The following is a 17,125-nucleotide window of genomic DNA, read 5'->3' as shown; positions in this document are numbered from 1 at the left end:
TATACACTGATCAGCCATAACATAATGAACACCCACCTAATATTGAGTATGGCCTCCTTTTGCTAAAACAGCTGTCCCATTGAGGCATGGACACCAAAGTAACATCCACATGAATGGCAGTAGACCATTGCCCAAAGCATCACACTGCCTCTGCCGACTTGCCTTCTTATACCCTATCCTGGTACCATCTCTTCCCCGGTAAGTGACGCACACGCAACCGACCATCCACATGATGTAAAATTAAACGTGATTCATCAGACCAGGCCACCTTCTTCCATTGCTCTGTAGTCAAGTTCTGATGTTCATGCGACCATTATAGAAGCTTTTGGCTGTGGACATGGGTCACCATGGACTTCACAGCCCCATACACAACAAACTGCAATGCCCATTTTTTTCAGCTTTCACCACATCAGCTTCATGGAGAACATGTTCACTTGCTACTTAATATATCCCAACAATTTTCAGATGCCATTGTAACGAGATATTCCCTTTACCTGTCAGTGGTCATAATGTTATGGCTGAAAGGTATATTAACGTTTCGCGCTGGTGTAAAGGTGTAAAGTAAAATCAAACCACACTACTGTGCAATGAATATAGCGATTCTGCCGTGAACAATATATGTATAAAAATGCATAAAATCTATTCCCAATAATGCTACTGACAGTCCTATTGGGAGGTATAACCACACTCCCAGTGCTACACACCAATATAGTCCAGTGATATAAAACAAAGCGCTACTGAAAAAAATAAAAACGCTCCCAATGTTGTGCTAATTATATAGTCCAAGCAGTGTGATCCCCTAGTCCCGGTTCACATATATGCGTCACGGGAACCCTGCAAATCCACTGTGGGTTCCCGCACTGCACTCAACTCTCAGGCAGTTCACACTGCCATATGCGAATCGCTGGGGGTTTCAATACAAAGTTAGTGACACCCCCAGATCAGTTCGCATATCGAATTGCGAACTGTCAGTTCGGACAGGAATTGGATTGCAGAGGTGTGAACACCCATGCGTTCCGATTCTGGTGTGGACCCGAAAAAGGGTCCTGTGTGAGTTTGGTCCAAATGCGATGCGAATTCAGCCATATAATCTGTATGGCTGAATTTGCATTGCATAGACATTGCATGTGATTTGCAGATGTCTGTCGTCGCATATGTGTGAACCGCCTCTTAATGATAGTGAGTTCCATCGCAGGTATTATCTTTTACCCCAAGCGGACAAAGACAGACAAAATTCTTGTTGGTGATTGAGCACCCAATACCAGTGCTGTACAATAAGGGCGAAGATTTTTGATCATTCCTTGATGGCTCATACATCTGACCACCCCAAAGTTGGGGATCAAACATTCCTAGACCTGTTATATGGCTCTATGGAATAAGTACAGGTCCATCTTATATTGGTGCACTGGAGAGGAAATTGGTTTTACAGCACTGGGATTGGTTGCTCAATGAGGGGAAATTCCCTCTTTGACAGTTATTACCATTACAGGTGTTCCCATTGGACGTTTTTGTTCTGTTGACAGCTGTAAAATTTTGGATTGACCATAACTTGCTGTTTCAGTGACAATGGTCTCCAGGACAAACAGAGACAGGGAATCTTTCCAGTTGGAAAAAAAAAAAAAACTGACAAGGATTCAAACTTCTCCCCCCACACCCTAAACTAAATAAATGTTTTGGCAATACATACACTTTAAGTAAATTACTTTTTATCTATGGGGTTTGCTCAGTAGAACTAAAGTTGTTGCATAAGTATTGTCATGAAGTTTTGGATGACAAAATTACGTTGTACAGCATTGTGGTGTGCTATATCCAAACAACGTCTGGACTATCACTTGACAAGAAGGTTGTGTTCCCTATATATTTTCATTCTGAATACCAGGCTTCATTGGAGTGTACCTGTTGGTATACTGTATGTTCTCTATTAGTTCTACCGGAGATGCATTGGGCATAGCTGAAACAATATTAGATCAATATATAATCCAACAGGCAGAGTGGGAATCTCTCATATTGTCTACAGGGGGTATGGATCAATGGTGTCACTGGGAGCAGGGCCGGATTAAGAGCATCATGGGCTTGGTGCTGAGGATTTTGAAGGGCCTTAAGGGCCGTGCCTTGGCATGCACCCAGAGGAGGAAGGGTGCAGCCATGCATGCCTAATTCAACATGGGATGCTGTCTCTGAAGCCCATAAACACATCCATACATCGGCAACTGTCCCTCCTTGTCCGGCCTTTGTGCTGTGTGGGGAGGTTCTGAGGGAGCTGCCTGGGGAAGAGAGCATAGAAGCCAGACTTCTGTGTTTACAAGTGACAGAAGAGCGGTAACAGTGAATATGGCCAACCTGGGGCCTATATTAAGGTAGGGGCCTGGAGCTGCAGCTCCAATAGCCCTTATGTTAATCTGGCCCTGACTGGGAGATAAAAGAAATGATCAGGTGGTAAACTGTCCAGTATCTACTAAATTCTAGGTGCAATGACTCCTTAGAGCCTCTTTCACACCGGTGCCCTACAGACTTTCTCAGCAGGGAATCCTAGACGTAACTCTTGCTGAGTTGGAGAAGAACTGAAATTGATGTCACATAAGCTGTAAGGGGAAGCGTGTTTGCCTATATTGGGTCAGGTCTGCAAAAATGACCTGGACACAAATTTCTTGCGTTTGGTCTGACAAACCTTAATGGACCTGGTTGTAAATGGATGCACATCCACTTAGTGTTTTCTTTCTTATTACAACACTGAGACTACATAAATGCTGATAACAGAGGCAAACCCTACGTCTAGCTCTGTTATTTTAAGTAAAAACTAAGTAAAGGTTGTTCTTTTCAGATAAGAAAAAGGTACTCATTTGCAATAAGGTTTGTAAAAATTCTAGCATATGTGTATAGTTTACCTGGAGTGATTGATTTTTCTCAACGAAACTGGAGTGTTAAAGTGGGTATAAACCCACTTCAAAGACTTTTACCTATAGGTAAGCCTATATTAAGGCTTACCTATAGGTGCTATAAATATCTCCTAAACATGCACCGTTTAGGAGATATTTACAGTGCATGCAGCCGATGACGTCATCGGTGCATGCGCTCTGAAGGAACAGCCACCCGTGCCTTTCCTTCAGGGCCCTGTGCCATGAACAGGGGCTCCCGCGCGCATGCGTGGGAGTGATGTAATTGCGCCTCCGGCCAATCAGATGGCCTGAGGACGTGATCCAGGAAGCAGGATGGCCGAACATGCTGCGGGGGCTTCGTTTTTAGGTAAGTACTTCATAATGAGCTAGTATGCAATGCATACTAGCTCATTATGCCTTTGTCTTTACAGGTTTTTTTTTTCCACATTTTTTTCAGAGGGTTTACTTCCCCTTTAATTTGTTAGCATTAGATTTTTTTGTAAATTATTTCTTTGTTAAGGATAAATTCATCTTTAGGAGCATGTTACTGGCAGACATACTTGTAGTTTGAATGGGCTGCTAGCACACTGCTCAAGACTATCGTAGTTCATTCATTCTTCCTCTAGCTTTGTAACTGAAAGCCTGTATGGGATATGGGCACAAATGTAGAGGAGGACTGAGCTGAAGGCTAACATTGCCCACACACTGCTGATTGTGGATGCAATTCTCTGCAGGCTTCAGTAAAACCAAAAAAAATATAAATGCACTTTTTTTCCCTCCCAAAAAATATGTGCATTGATAAGTGGTGAACTTATCCTTTGATGTTAACTTAGATTTAGGGGGATCATTTTACCATGACTCAGTGCTTTGTCCATGCAAGGTAAAGCAACAGGTTCACTTTAATTTTCCGTACTCCTCAGTAGTGTACACTTTCCTTTTGCTTCCCTGCAGATTTGTTCAGCTGCAAAGAACAAAAGAAATTCCTTTGTTAACTACTAGTGCCAAAGTCATAGCTTACACAGGGCTATGGATTTAAAGTGGTTGTAACCCTAAAAAAAAAAAAAAAAAAAAAAAAATATCCCGATCATTTAAAGCATGACAGACAGCATAGTGCATGTGCTGTGTCATTTGCCCCTCTCTATGTTCTAAAAAAACCTGGTTAATCCTGCTAGTTCCTGTGTCCCCTTGTCTGTGCTGACCACTGTAATCTTGGCTGCTGATCCCAAATTACCGTGGTTAGTTTGCGTGCCTCCGTCAGCCTGCTGCTCTCCTTTCTTCCCCTCCCTCCCTGCCTGTCAGCTTGGGAGTCTGTAACATTACTATTAAGAAATCCTGTAATCTGCTCTGTCACAGGATAATATAATGTGCAGTGTGTGTGTTTGTTTAAAATGATTGCACAAAATACCTTATTTACAGCACCGCTGGGCACTCATGTGACCTCCCGCTGCTGTTCTCCTCCTCACCTCCCGGTTGACATTGGCAGGGAATCTTGGCCCCTCTCGCTGTAGTGCTCAGAGTGAGAAAGGACTCCGGCAGGTCACGTGAGCGCACAGCGGAGCTGTAAATAAGGTATTTTGCGTGATCATTTTAAACAAACCCACACACTGCACATTATATTATCCTGTGTGTGGATTACATTATTTCTATGCTGACTTTACAACCACTTTAAAGTCCACAAGCATTTATTTCTGAATGGAAGTCCAGGGTAACAAATAAATTGTGTTATGAGGGCTTGTACAGTACACCCTTCCTCAGGGCTTAAACATTTATGAAAATGGCAGCCTCAGATGGCTTTGGTGTGAGCAGGAGTAAAGTGTCTCACCCCTTCAGGCTCCTTGTGGATCACTAATTTACTAGCTGACATATCAGTATATATTGTGGCAGTTCTGTGCCCTGCCATGGTGTGAAAAGACTTAATGACCCAGGATTCTCATCCCTGCAGGTTGAGCGGCTCCAGAGAACTTGTATCATTCAGAGGAAACTGACTTTTCAGGTTCCTCATCAGTTGCTAAAAGCGGATTTGGGACCTGGAGCCTGGAGATTTCCTAGATCTGGGTGGCTTAACATCTCCAATCCTTGGTTCGTGTTTTGAGAACCCCCAGCACTATAATTGGAGAGGTGTGTGCTGGGCATTTAGCAGTGTTAATTTTGTCGACTAAAACTGACTAAAACGTTTTCGACGACTAAATTAACACAATTTTAGTCGACTAAAATACGACTAAAACTAAAACAATTCAGATGACTAAAATACAACTAAAACTAAAATGGCATTTTAGTCAAAAGACTAAAACTAAATCGAAATTTGCTGCCAAAATTAACACTGGTGCATGCTCAAAGCTTAATACCATAAATAATAACATATTAGATTTTTCACTCCAGGACCAGCAGTATATATAATGAGTTTGCAAATTGTAGAGAAATGCTTAAATAATGCATTACAAATTACTATTGAACTACACCCAGTCGATTATAGATGACTAAAATGAGTTATAGTCGACTAAAATGTAGGACGTTTTAGTCGACTAAAATGTAGGACGATTTAGTCGACTAAAATGTAGGACGATTTAGTCGACTAAAATGTAGGACGATTTAGTCGACTAAAATGTAGGACGTTTTAGCCGACTAAAATGTACTGGAGTTTTAGTCGACTAAATACGACTAAAACTAAAACACTTGCAGAAGACTAAAATTGGACTAAAACTAAAATGCCATTTTAGTCCTAAGACTAAGACTAAAACTAAATTGAAATTTGCTGCCAAAATTAACACTGGCATTTAGGAATGACCTGACTCCGGCAGACAGAGGAAGTCTTTGCTAAAGAGTCAGGAGGACTCCACCTAGGAGAGGCAGGTGAGAGCCAGAGCAGCAAGGGGCTTCTAGATATGTGCATTGAGTTGTGTATGAAGACGGTCTGTAGGAGACAGACAAAGGGCCTAAAGATTAAGGTTGGAGAAGCAGTGTTAAAGGTAAAAGCCGGGAGGCTAAATGACGTTTGTTTTGTTGATGAAAGAGAAATGCTAAATACCCATGCGAGGGAAATTCATCTTTTGGTGTTTTTCTGATCTTTCTTTTATTAAAATTGGTCAAGAAAAGCCCTCACAAAGAAGAAGGATGCAAGTGACTAAATCCTTAAAGCTCTATCACTTGAAACGAGTTATTTACCCAATGAAGCACATCCCAGTGATGCTCAGCTGGATCACCAGTAGAGCAAATGTCCTAATATTTGCTCATCGCTGGTCATAATATGAAATGTCTGCATTTTCTCATTGGCACAAATCATATTTAGATTTCCAGGTTCCAGCTGCAATTTGTCTGATAAATTTTAAATCGAATTGGTGGTTATGGGGTAATAATGACGATTCTTAGTAACAAAATTATGGTAAATGAGGTCATGGAATATAAGCTAAATGAAGGGAGCGGGAAGTGGGTTGCCAACATATACAGTGTATTCATTGGTTAAAAATGCCCGTTATTCAAACAGTTAAAGAGAAAGCATGCCCCTGACCAGCAGCAAAATGTCTGTACATATTATGTTCAGATGTTGGCAAGTATGGAATTTATCTCTTCCTCATGCAGAAACAGCTGTTGTTTTATACAGGGTACAAGTGAAAACGAGAAATGGATAGGCTTATCAGCTGCTGTTTGGAAAAAAAACTTTACTGACTAACACACTCTGTAAATACTTAGGAGGGCATGCAATGGTGCAGATTGCCTGCAAATATAGAAGCTTTCAAGATGTTTCACTTCAAAGTGTTGATTGAAATCTCAGCTTTTACAGTAACCCCAGTTATAAAAATAACTACAGTCATTATACAGACCCCGGTTATTAAAGTTAACCTGTCATTTTACATCAAACAATACTATGAATAAAATGCAGGTAAGAATGGCTATGGTTTTCCAGTTACAGAGGATACAACTATGACAGCTATGACTGCTGGCATGTTTTTTTTAGCTACTTTCTTCCCAGCCACCATTGAAAACATTGTTGGAACGACATATCTATATCACCCAGCTTGGTGCAGTGGCTGATTTTCATGACTCTGGTGGATTTCAGGATTATTTGTGCTGGAACTGCTGCTGTCAAAGAAAACTGAATTCCTGGTTTCCAGCTGAACGACTTCTGATCTCACTATAGAATGCTTTTAGGGGCATTTTGGTTACAGGGGAAATTCTGTGATGCGCACAGGGTATACCTGGGCACACCTTAATTACCCTGTGTGGTGCAGATTTCCCATTTAAACCTCTGATATTTCACCAAAGCCCCCTAACTGGGCTCCTAAAAATTTGTAAAAAATTAAATTGTAAAAATTAATAAAAATAAAAACTGCTGACGCCAATCCCTGCCCTACTGACACCTTCCACTGCTCTATTGACACCGTCAGTATAAATACACATGCACACAAACATATGTGTTTGAGGCGCACACCCTTATGCAATAGGCTGTGCACAGCTATGGTGATGTGATGTCATCAGGATTACCCGTGAGCTGCAACCTTCTTAAAACAAGAAAAATCTAAATTGGCTGGAAAACAAAACAAAAAAATCACAGGATTTATGCTGCTATTTTTGCCAACTTGTCTTCCAATCGACTGCTTTAAATAAGAACTCCTTCCATCTCTGTTCAAAAGATTTTTACTTTAAAAAAAACAAAAAACACTTGTGTTGCACTACCCCGTAGGAGGCGCTGGAAATTGCAAGGGCTCTTTTTCCCAGTAATTGCCCCGCAGCCAGGCAACGCTGACAGAGGTTGACAACCCTGAGAAGAGACTTTAGCAAGCAGTTGATGATGTAGATGTGGAGGGTGGGAGCAGGGCCAGTGCTGCTGCTAGGCGAACTAGGCAGCCGCTTAGGGTGCACTGCTACCTAGGGTGCAGCCACAGCCACTGGTTTCCCTACTAGCCCGGCCGGGAAACATGAGGGGCTGCAGGCCACCACCCTACACTGGGCTGGGGCGCTGACTGACTCTCTGCTGGCCAATCCAGGGAAAGCAGCTGCTGTGGCGGACGCTCGCCACAGGAGCAGTGGAGAAGGTCAGCAGCTCGGCTTGTGAGGAGGGTGACACCGATCTGTCTCCCAGGAGTCTTATGATGGCTGAGCGTGCTCCCACCTGTCACACTGTCCCCCACCTGACACACTGCTCCCACCTGTCACACTGTCCCCACCTAACATACTGCTCCCACCTGTCACACTACCCCTACCTGTCAAACTGCCACCCCACCTGTCACACTGCCCTCCCACCTGTCACACTTCCCCCACCTGTTACACTGCCCCCACCTGTCACACTGTTCCCCAACTGTCACACTGCCCCCGTTGTCACTCTGTTCCCCACCTGTCACACTGCCTCCACCTGTCACACTTCCCCCATCTGTCAAAATGCCCCCCCACCTGCCATACGCCCCCTCATCTATCACATTCCCCCCCACCTATCACATTCCCCCCACCTATCACACTGCCCCCCACCTGTCACACTGCCCCCCCTCCTGTCACACTCCCCCCACCTATCATACTCCCCCCACCTATCACACTCCCCCCACCTGTCACACTTGTCCCCCCACCTGGTACACTGGTTCCCCATCTGTCACACTCCCCCCACCTGTCACACTGGCCGCCCACCTGTCTCAAACCTCCCCATTTGTCACACTCCCACCTGCTGTTACACTGCCCCCCCCCACCTGACACACTGCCTCCCTCCTGTCACACTGGCCCCCAACCTGTCACCATGGGCGTCCGCAGAACTTTTTTCAGGGGGGGACAACATTTTAAGGTAATCCATGCTCCGCCCTTTTCAACAATGTCATGAAGGGGAGGGGCTTATTCCATATACTTATTTTGAGTATTTAATTTTAAAGAGCAAATAGCAGCATTTATTTTTAAAGCATTTGTTAACCTAAAAAAAATAAATAAAAAAAATTGATTCTGTTCCCTTAAATTATGTTATACAACACAGTGCCTGTGCTGCTGTAATTTGGCCCCTTCTATCACCTAAAATACCTGGCTGATCCTGCCTGGCTATGTCCTCTCCTCTGTACCACGGTATACCATGGTGGCTAAGCCCTGACACTGTGGTCAGTTTACGTGCCTCCATCATCCACAGCTCTCCTGTCCTCCTCTGTCCTCTCCGCTGCAGGCAGCTGTCAGACGGGGAGAGGAGAGAGCCGACGGGTCACGTGAGCGGCCTCAGCCCTCTGAAAACTGGTAAAGAATGGCTTATTTTTTTAAAACACAGACACAGGGGCAAACAGGATTATAAAACAGACCAGACAGGATGGTATAAAGTGGCTTAACAATCACTTGAAAGGGGGAAGCTGAGATTCCGGGGGCATTCACCCCCCCTCCCCCCTTGCCCCTACCTGCAGACACCCATGCCTGTCACAATGCCCTCCTGTCACAATAGTAGATGTAGCGGGAGGAGGGTGTGGGGAAGGGGTGTCAGATGGATGGGGGGGGTTGCCAAAATTAACTTTCGCCTAAGTAGACAAATATCCTTGCACCGCCCCTGGCTGTGTGCAACATCACTTCTTTCATCTCCCAAGTCACTCTCCACATGGAGTTAATGTTGGCAAGGAGGTAAGAAAGCATCCATGCACTGACTACATTTGCAGCCTTTATTTTGCATGCCTTTATTTATAATTGCATGCCGAAAATATGACATACTGGTTGTACCCAAGTGGATTGCTGGATCAACTTAGGAACAATCAGCCTGCCCATAGATGGTTGGAATCTTGGCCGGTCTCTGTTGACCCGGACTAATTTAAACCATCTTTGGTCGGCTTTAGAGTGACTCAGTTATGCCAGCTGGGCAGGAAATCTGAAAGTACCGCTTACAGATCTTGTCCCTGCCCCAGGCTGTGACTGGACATTGAAAAGAGAAACAGCTGACTGATGAACTCATCTCTCTGGCACAGATTTGCATCACATTCTACTTCTACCTTTCCCAGCCTGAGCTCTGCTGCACACGTACTGCAGGAGGCTGTTACCCAGTCAAATGCAGATAATTACACTACTTGCATTTAAAAACAAATTAAATGATATATCATTTGTGTTATTTACAGTATATCTGTCTGAACTTCAGCAATACAGCTATAATGCATGTATTCTTTGCCAAAGATACCACTTGGTGTAAAGGAACCAATTAACTGGATTTCTGTTGGATGTGTGTTGATAGAAATGTTTGGGCAATAAAGGACTTACATTCCTCTATGTGTCCTAACTGTGCGTATGTGTACTTTATGTGCGTGTGGGGGTATTTTATGCATGTGTATGGGCTTTTTCAATGTTTCTTTGTTTTTATTTTAAGGTACAGCCATGTGAAAACATAAGTATTTCCCTAAAGCTGAGTTCCACCCAAAAATGGAACTTACTCTTATCTGATTCCTCCCCCCTCCAGTGCCACATTTGGCACCTTTTTGACAGGTACCCTGTTCCTAGTTCCGTCGGACCTTGCCGCGGCAAAGTACGTCAGCAGTTCCGTCTCCTCCTCCACAGCAGAGCACAGCGGGATTTGCGCATGCGCAGTAGAGAACTGGCTGTGAAGCCGCAAGGCTTCACTGCTGGGTTCCCTTACCGGCAAGGGAAACATCGGCTCGGGTGCTGACATCGCTGGATTCCAGGACAGGCAGTGGTGGCCCGTGCATAGGGGGCGCCAGGGCGCCGCCCCCCTGCCCCTAAAATAAAAGAAAAAAAAAAACAAAACGAACAAATAAAGTTGTACAAAAAAAAAATTGGGTTCGCCGGCCTCGCCTGAAGGAACTGGTGGCTGGGGGGGGGGGGGGGTGGGGTTACGTCCCAGAAGAGGCGCCGATTGGCTGCCTTCTGGGGGGTAGGGGGGTATCCTGGGCGCAAGTCTTTGCGGTTGGACACCCCCACTTTCTGATATCCTGGCTGTGATTGGTCCAGTCTACAGCCTGGACCAATCATCATCCAGGATATTGCTGACGTCGCAATGGGGGCGGTGCCGGTGCGTGCGTCAGTCACTTACCGTCACCGCCGCTCAGAGAAAAGGAGAGGCCACCCGCCGGTTCCCGCCGCCGAGACGAGGGAGAAGGACCCGCCGCAGAAGAGGAGGAAGAAGCTGAGCCGCGCCGCCGCCAGGTAAGTTTGAAGGGAGCAGGCCGCCCGCCGGTTCCCGCCGCCGAGACGAGGGAGAAGGACCCGCCGCAGAAGAGGAAGAAGCTGAGCTGCCCCGCCGCCAGGTAAGTTTGAAGGGAGCACGCACACTGGTCTCTGCATCGATTGGGGTACAATGCTGGCACTCTGCAATCATTGGGGGACAATGCTGTGGGCACTCTGCAATCATTGGGGGACAATGCTGGCACTCTGCAATCATTGGGGGACAATGCTGTGGCACTCTGCAATCATTGGGGGACAATGCTGGCACTCTGCAATCATTGGGGGACAATGCTGTGGCGCTCTGCAATCATTGGGGGACAATGCTGGCGCTCTGCAATCATTGGGGGACAATGCTGGCACTCTGCAAACATTGGGGGACAATGCTGGCACTCTGCAATCATTGGGGGACAAAGCTGGCGCTCTGCAATCATTGGGGGACAATGCTGGCACTCTGCAAACATTGGGGGACAATGCTGGCACTCTGCAATCATTGGGGGACAAAGCTGGCGCTCTGCAATCATTGGGGGACAATGCTGGCACTCTGCAATCATTGGGCGACAATGCTGGCGCTCTGCAAACATTGGGGGACAATGCTGGCACGCTGCAATCATTGGGGGACAAAGCTGTGGCGCTCTGCAATCATTGGGGGGCAATGCTGGCACTCTGCAATCATTGGGGGACAAAGCTGTGGTGCTCTGCAATCATTGGGGGACAATGCTGGCACTCTGCAATCATTGGGGGACAATGCTGTGGCACTCTGCAATCATTGGGGGACAATGCTGTGGCGCTCTGCAATTATTGGGGACAATGCTGTGGCGCTCTGCAATCATTGGGGGACAATGCTGTGGCGCTCTGCAATCATTGGGGGACAATGCTGTGGTGCTCTGCAATCATTGGGGGACAATGCTGTGGCCACTCTGCAATCATTGGGGTACAATGCTGTGGCACTCTGCAATCATTGGGGGACAATGCTGTGGCGCTCTGCAATCATTGGGGGACAATGCTGTGGGCACTCTGCAATCATTGGGGTACAATACTGTGGCACTCTGCAATCATTGGGGTACAATGCTGTGGGCACTCTGCAACCATTGGGGTACAATGCTGTGGGCACTCTGCAATCATTGGGGGACAATGCTGTGGCGCTCTGCAATCATTGGGGGACAATGCTGTGGCGCTCTGCAATCATTGGGGGACAATGCTGTGGCACTCTGCAATCATTGGGGGACAATGCTGTGGCGCTGTGCAATCATTGGGGTACAATGCTGTGGCACTCTGCAATCATTGGGGACAATGATGTGGCGCTCTGCAGTGATTGGAGACAATGCTGTGGCGCTCTGCAGTGATTGGGGACAATGCTGTGGTGCTCTGCATTGAAAGGGGCTCGCACCGCTGAACTCTGCATTGATGGGGGCACGGAACAGTTGCATTGAAGGGGGCACGCACGCTTAACTCTGCACAGTGTTTATTGCATAAAAGGGGGCACAGCACAGTTGCATTGAAGGGGGCATGCACGCTGAACTCTGCATTGTGGGGGCACAGCACAGTGTTCATTGCATTGAAGGGGGCACAGCACAGTTGCATTGAAGGGGGCATGCACGCTGAACTTTGCATTGTTGGGGCACAGCACAGAGTTCATTGCATTGAAGGGGGCACAGTGTTTATTGCATTGAAGGGGGCACAGCACAGTGTTTATTGCATTGAAGGGGGCACAGCACAGTGTTCATTGCATTGTGGGGGCACAGCACAGTGTTCATTGCATTGAAGGGGGCACAGCACAGTGTTTATTGCATTGAAGGGGGCACAGCACAGTGTTTATTGCATTGAAGGGGGCACAGCACAGTGTTTATTGCATTGAAGGGGGCACAGCACAGTGTTGCATTGAAGGGGGCATGCACGCTGAACTCTGCATTGTTGGGGCACAGCACAGTGTTCATTGCATTGAAGGGGGCATAGCACAGTGTTTATTGCATTGAAGGGGGCACAGCACAGTGTTTATTGCATTGAAGGGGGCACAGCACATTGTTCATTGCATTGAAGGGGGCACAGCACAGTTGCATTGAAGGGGGCACAGCACAATGTTCATTGCATTGAAGGGGGCACGCACGCTGAACTCTGCATTGAAGGGGGCATGTACACTGGTCTCTGCATTGAAAGGGGGCATGTACGCTGGTCACTGCATTGAAAGGGGGCATATACCATCTCCTGTACCATGACCTGTGACATGCCTATACCATATCTGTGCCATGCCTATACCATCACCTGTGCCATGCCTGTACCATCACCTATGCCATGCCTGTACCATCACCTGTGCCATGCCTGTACCATCACCTATGCCATGCCTATACCATCACCTGTGCCATGCCTGTACCATGACTTCAAAGTCACGCAATTTTTTACTGCGTTTTTTGACGCGAAGCAATACCTATTACATTTTTCTTTTTGCGCCCCCCCCCCCAAAAATTTTGAGCACCAGCCGCCACTGAGGACAGGTAAGTGTCCTAATATTAAAAGTCAGCAGCTACAGTATGGAGGGGCCAGGAGAGCCGAAGAGGGACTCGATAAGAGGTTGAAGCTGTTATACCTGCAAAGGGTGGGCCAACTCAATATTGAACCCTACAGACTAAGACTGGGATGCCATTAAAGGTCATGTGTGTGTAAAGGCAGACGTCCCAATACTTTTGGCAATATAGTGTGGATCCAGATTAGAGACCAACACATTTAAACACCATGATGGACTTGATTTTATTGTATTGTAATCTTAAAAGTGCTGCAATGTATGCCTTTTAGGCCCTTTTCACGTGTGCGACTTGTCCTGCGACTTGGTACTGCAAAGTCGAATGAAAACTTGTACCCCATGATTTCCAATAAGCACCGTTCATATGCGTGTTACTTAAAGTCGCAGCAACTTCAAAGTAGTTCCTGCACTTTGGTCCAACTTTGATGCGACTTGAGGTCCATAGACCTCATGTTTACACAGGCATTGCTTCAAGTCGCGTCAAAGTCGCTTCAACGTTGCGTCGAAGTCCCGCGACTTTCAGGTTGCACAAGTGTAAAAGGGGCCTTATTGTTTATGTTTGTGACCAACAAACGTGCTAGCAGCTTCCAACTATTTGTTAGTTGTTCCAGCGGGGACATACTCCTTGTTTGTGAAGGAAGCCCCTGCACAGAGGCGACATTTCACACTGGATTAATGCACAGATCTGCAAGAAATACACAAAGATTCAAATAAAAATAAATGTGGTTTTTGTATTTAGACAATATTTGCCTTTCCTGGACTTCAGCTTTTAATGTGCACTGCACAGTCTGAGGGAGATTTCAATATTTTCTGTCCATTTAGTTTCCACTTATCTATTGTATTGCTAATGTTCTGTCTAAAAAAATCATTTTTACCCATTAGTACTTGATGGTATAATTTGCCCACTTGCATTCTGTCTTGCGTTTGCCAACTAATGGAGCAGACAGCAGTGTTTACGAATAAAAAATACAGTGTATTCCAACACAGTTCTTACAGACCTTACCATCAAGACGAGTGTTTTCTAAATAGAAAGACACATAAACCCAAACACTGACTAACTGCCTACTATCATTTATGCTGATGCCGTCCATCCCCATGGGGATTACTTGTTTCCTGATGATGGATTAATTATCACAGACAATTAGGGTCTTAAGCCCCGTACACACGTACCGATTGTCGGCCGTAAATATTCGGCCGACGACCGATCGGCCGATTGTAGGCTTGTTAGTTTGATCCTTCCGACAGCCGACAGCGCATTTACGGCCGAACAGAATCTGTCGTGCAGGCATTAAAATTTTTGTTGGCCGTCACCAGAATGGCCGATTGTTCGCCAGTCAGTACAGATTTCGTCCGACAGACAGCAGATTAGCAAGACTGGGCATGCTCAGAAAAGAAAAAAGACAAGGAAAGTTAAAGTGGAGTTCCACCCTATTTTTATACTTACCTCCATCTTCTCGCTCCGGGTCACCTGAAAAAGAAATGGATAATCGCATATTTTTTTTTTTTTTACTTACCTCGTAGCGAAGAAAATATACTTACCTTACTTCCTTCTTCCTCCTTCCTCGGCCGCGGCCCGTCGTCACTTCCTGGCTCTGCAATGATTCCTGGGAGCTGGACGTCATAGCTCCCAGGAATCATTGCGCCTGCACCGGCCCCGACGTCAGTTCCGGGTCGCGCGCGTCATCCCCTTCTAAACAGCTTCTGGGCATGCCCAGAAGCTGTGGAGGGGTGACGCGCGCGACCCGGAAGTGACGTCGGGGCCGGCGCAGAGCATCGTGGGACCACAGAAGGCGGAAGAAGACGCCGAAGAGGACGCGCTGGCTTCAAGCTGCCCACATCTGAGATGGCAGCGCTGGACAAGACGTTTGCAAGGTAAGTATTTCGTCTTGCAGGTAAGTGCAACCCGGGACAGATCAGAGGCTAGCCATTGTGGAATGCACTAGCCCTGACTGTCCCGGGGGTATTAAAAAAAAAAAAAAAAAAATCCAGGGTGGAACTCCGCTTTAACCATCACATGACATCACTTCTGCAGTCGGCTGTTGTTGGCTGACAAAATTCGTGTGCAGTCTTTTGCAGTTTTCAGCAGACACGACAGCCCTGGACAAAAGACGGCCGATCGTTCGGCCGACGATCGGTACGTGTGTACGGGGCTTTATACGGACCTCTTCTGCCCAGCACTGGATTCCTGTATAGCCAAAATAGGCCAAGGCAGGGACGGCAAGGCTGAAAACGGCGCTATAAAGCCACACACACACACATACCTCCCAACTTTTTGAGATGGGAACGAGGGACACCTATTATCAAAAGTATGTAGGCATAGGGCACCCCCCCCCCCCAACATCTCCTTAACCACTTCTGGACCAGACAATTTGGCAGAAAGGAGATACCCCCTAAGTGGAACTATAACGGGCAATCACTCACGTAAGTGAGTGATTGCCCATTATTGTCCCACTTAGGGGTATCTCCTTTCTGCCAACTTGTTCAATGCAGGGATGAGGGCAATTTAACTCTAATACTCTTACACAGACCCATTTGTTTACTTCTGGACCGGAAGGATTTGCCCCCATAATGACCAAGCCATTTTCTACGATTCGGCACTGCGTTATTTTAACCGACAATTGCGTAGTCGTGCGATGATGTACCTAAATAAAATTGATGTTCTTTTTTTCCCACATATAGAGTTTTCTTTTGGTGGTATTTGGTCACATGTGCGATTTTTATTTTTGGCGCTATAAACAATAAAGAGCAACAATTCTGAAAAAAAAAAAATATATATATTTTTCACATTCTGCTATATAACATTCCCAAAAAAATATACAAATCTAAATTTTTTAACATTGTAGGCCAATTTGTTTTCTGCTACATATACTAATAAGCGTGTTTTGATTGGTTTGCGCAAAAAGTTATCGCGTCTACTAACCACGGGAAAGATTTATGTCATTTTTATTGTTTTTTTTTATTTTTGTTACTAGTAATGGCGGTGATCTGTGATTTTTATTTGGACTGCGACATTGCAGCAGACAGATCGGACCTCTAACTGACATTTTTGACACTTTTGGGTGCGCGACCGACGTAGAGCAAAGTCGGTTCGCGCAGGAGGGCCAGCCTGCCGCAATAAAACTGCGGCGGGCGGTCGTTAAGTGGTTAAAGAATTATTTAATAATAAATGATTAGTGAAACCCACAAGTGCTTTTTTAACCACTACTATTCCTTTCCTCTATATTGCTTTTTGAAATGTACAAATGCAGCAATTTAGAAATTTGCTGAAAGGTTTAGCACTGGGAAACACTTTTTGATAGAATAAAAGTGAATTTTATATACAACTATGTCGATCAGACCAAAATGAATGACACATCAGGAGGATAGAGGGACAGAGGGACTTTGTTCCAAATTAGGGACAGTAGGCATACTGAAGCTGTGTCTTTGGGCCTGTCTTCTCCCCAGTTTCGGGATGACTTGTGTGGCTATTATATAGCCAGTCACTAGGGTAGGAGGGAGCAGCAAAACACAGTTGGCTTAGAGGAGTAAGAAGTATATATGTGATCCTGCTTATGACTTGGATTGGGTGTTCAGAATTGTGCCAAACCACCTAAAGCTAATGTATGGGTATTGCAATTTTCTACAT

At 45.8% G+C, this 17,125-nt stretch overlaps 1 protein-coding gene across 1 annotated transcript in view; it reads right to left on the bottom strand.

The window, feature by feature from the left end:
* Positions 1 to 17,125, bottom strand: part of PKIA (cAMP-dependent protein kinase inhibitor alpha) — a 92,917-nt gene that overhangs the window by 53,558 nt on the left and 22,234 nt on the right. The gene's annotated exons all lie outside the window — the stretch shown is intronic.

This window comes from Pelophylax lessonae (genome assembly GCF_965119305.1).
Source record: "Pelophylax lessonae genome assembly, chromosome: 5".
Lineage (NCBI taxonomy): Eukaryota > Metazoa > Chordata > Amphibia > Anura > Ranidae > Pelophylax > Pelophylax lessonae.
The sequence above is the reverse complement of the archived record's forward strand: the minus strand, read 5'-3'. Positions and strand labels throughout refer to the sequence as shown.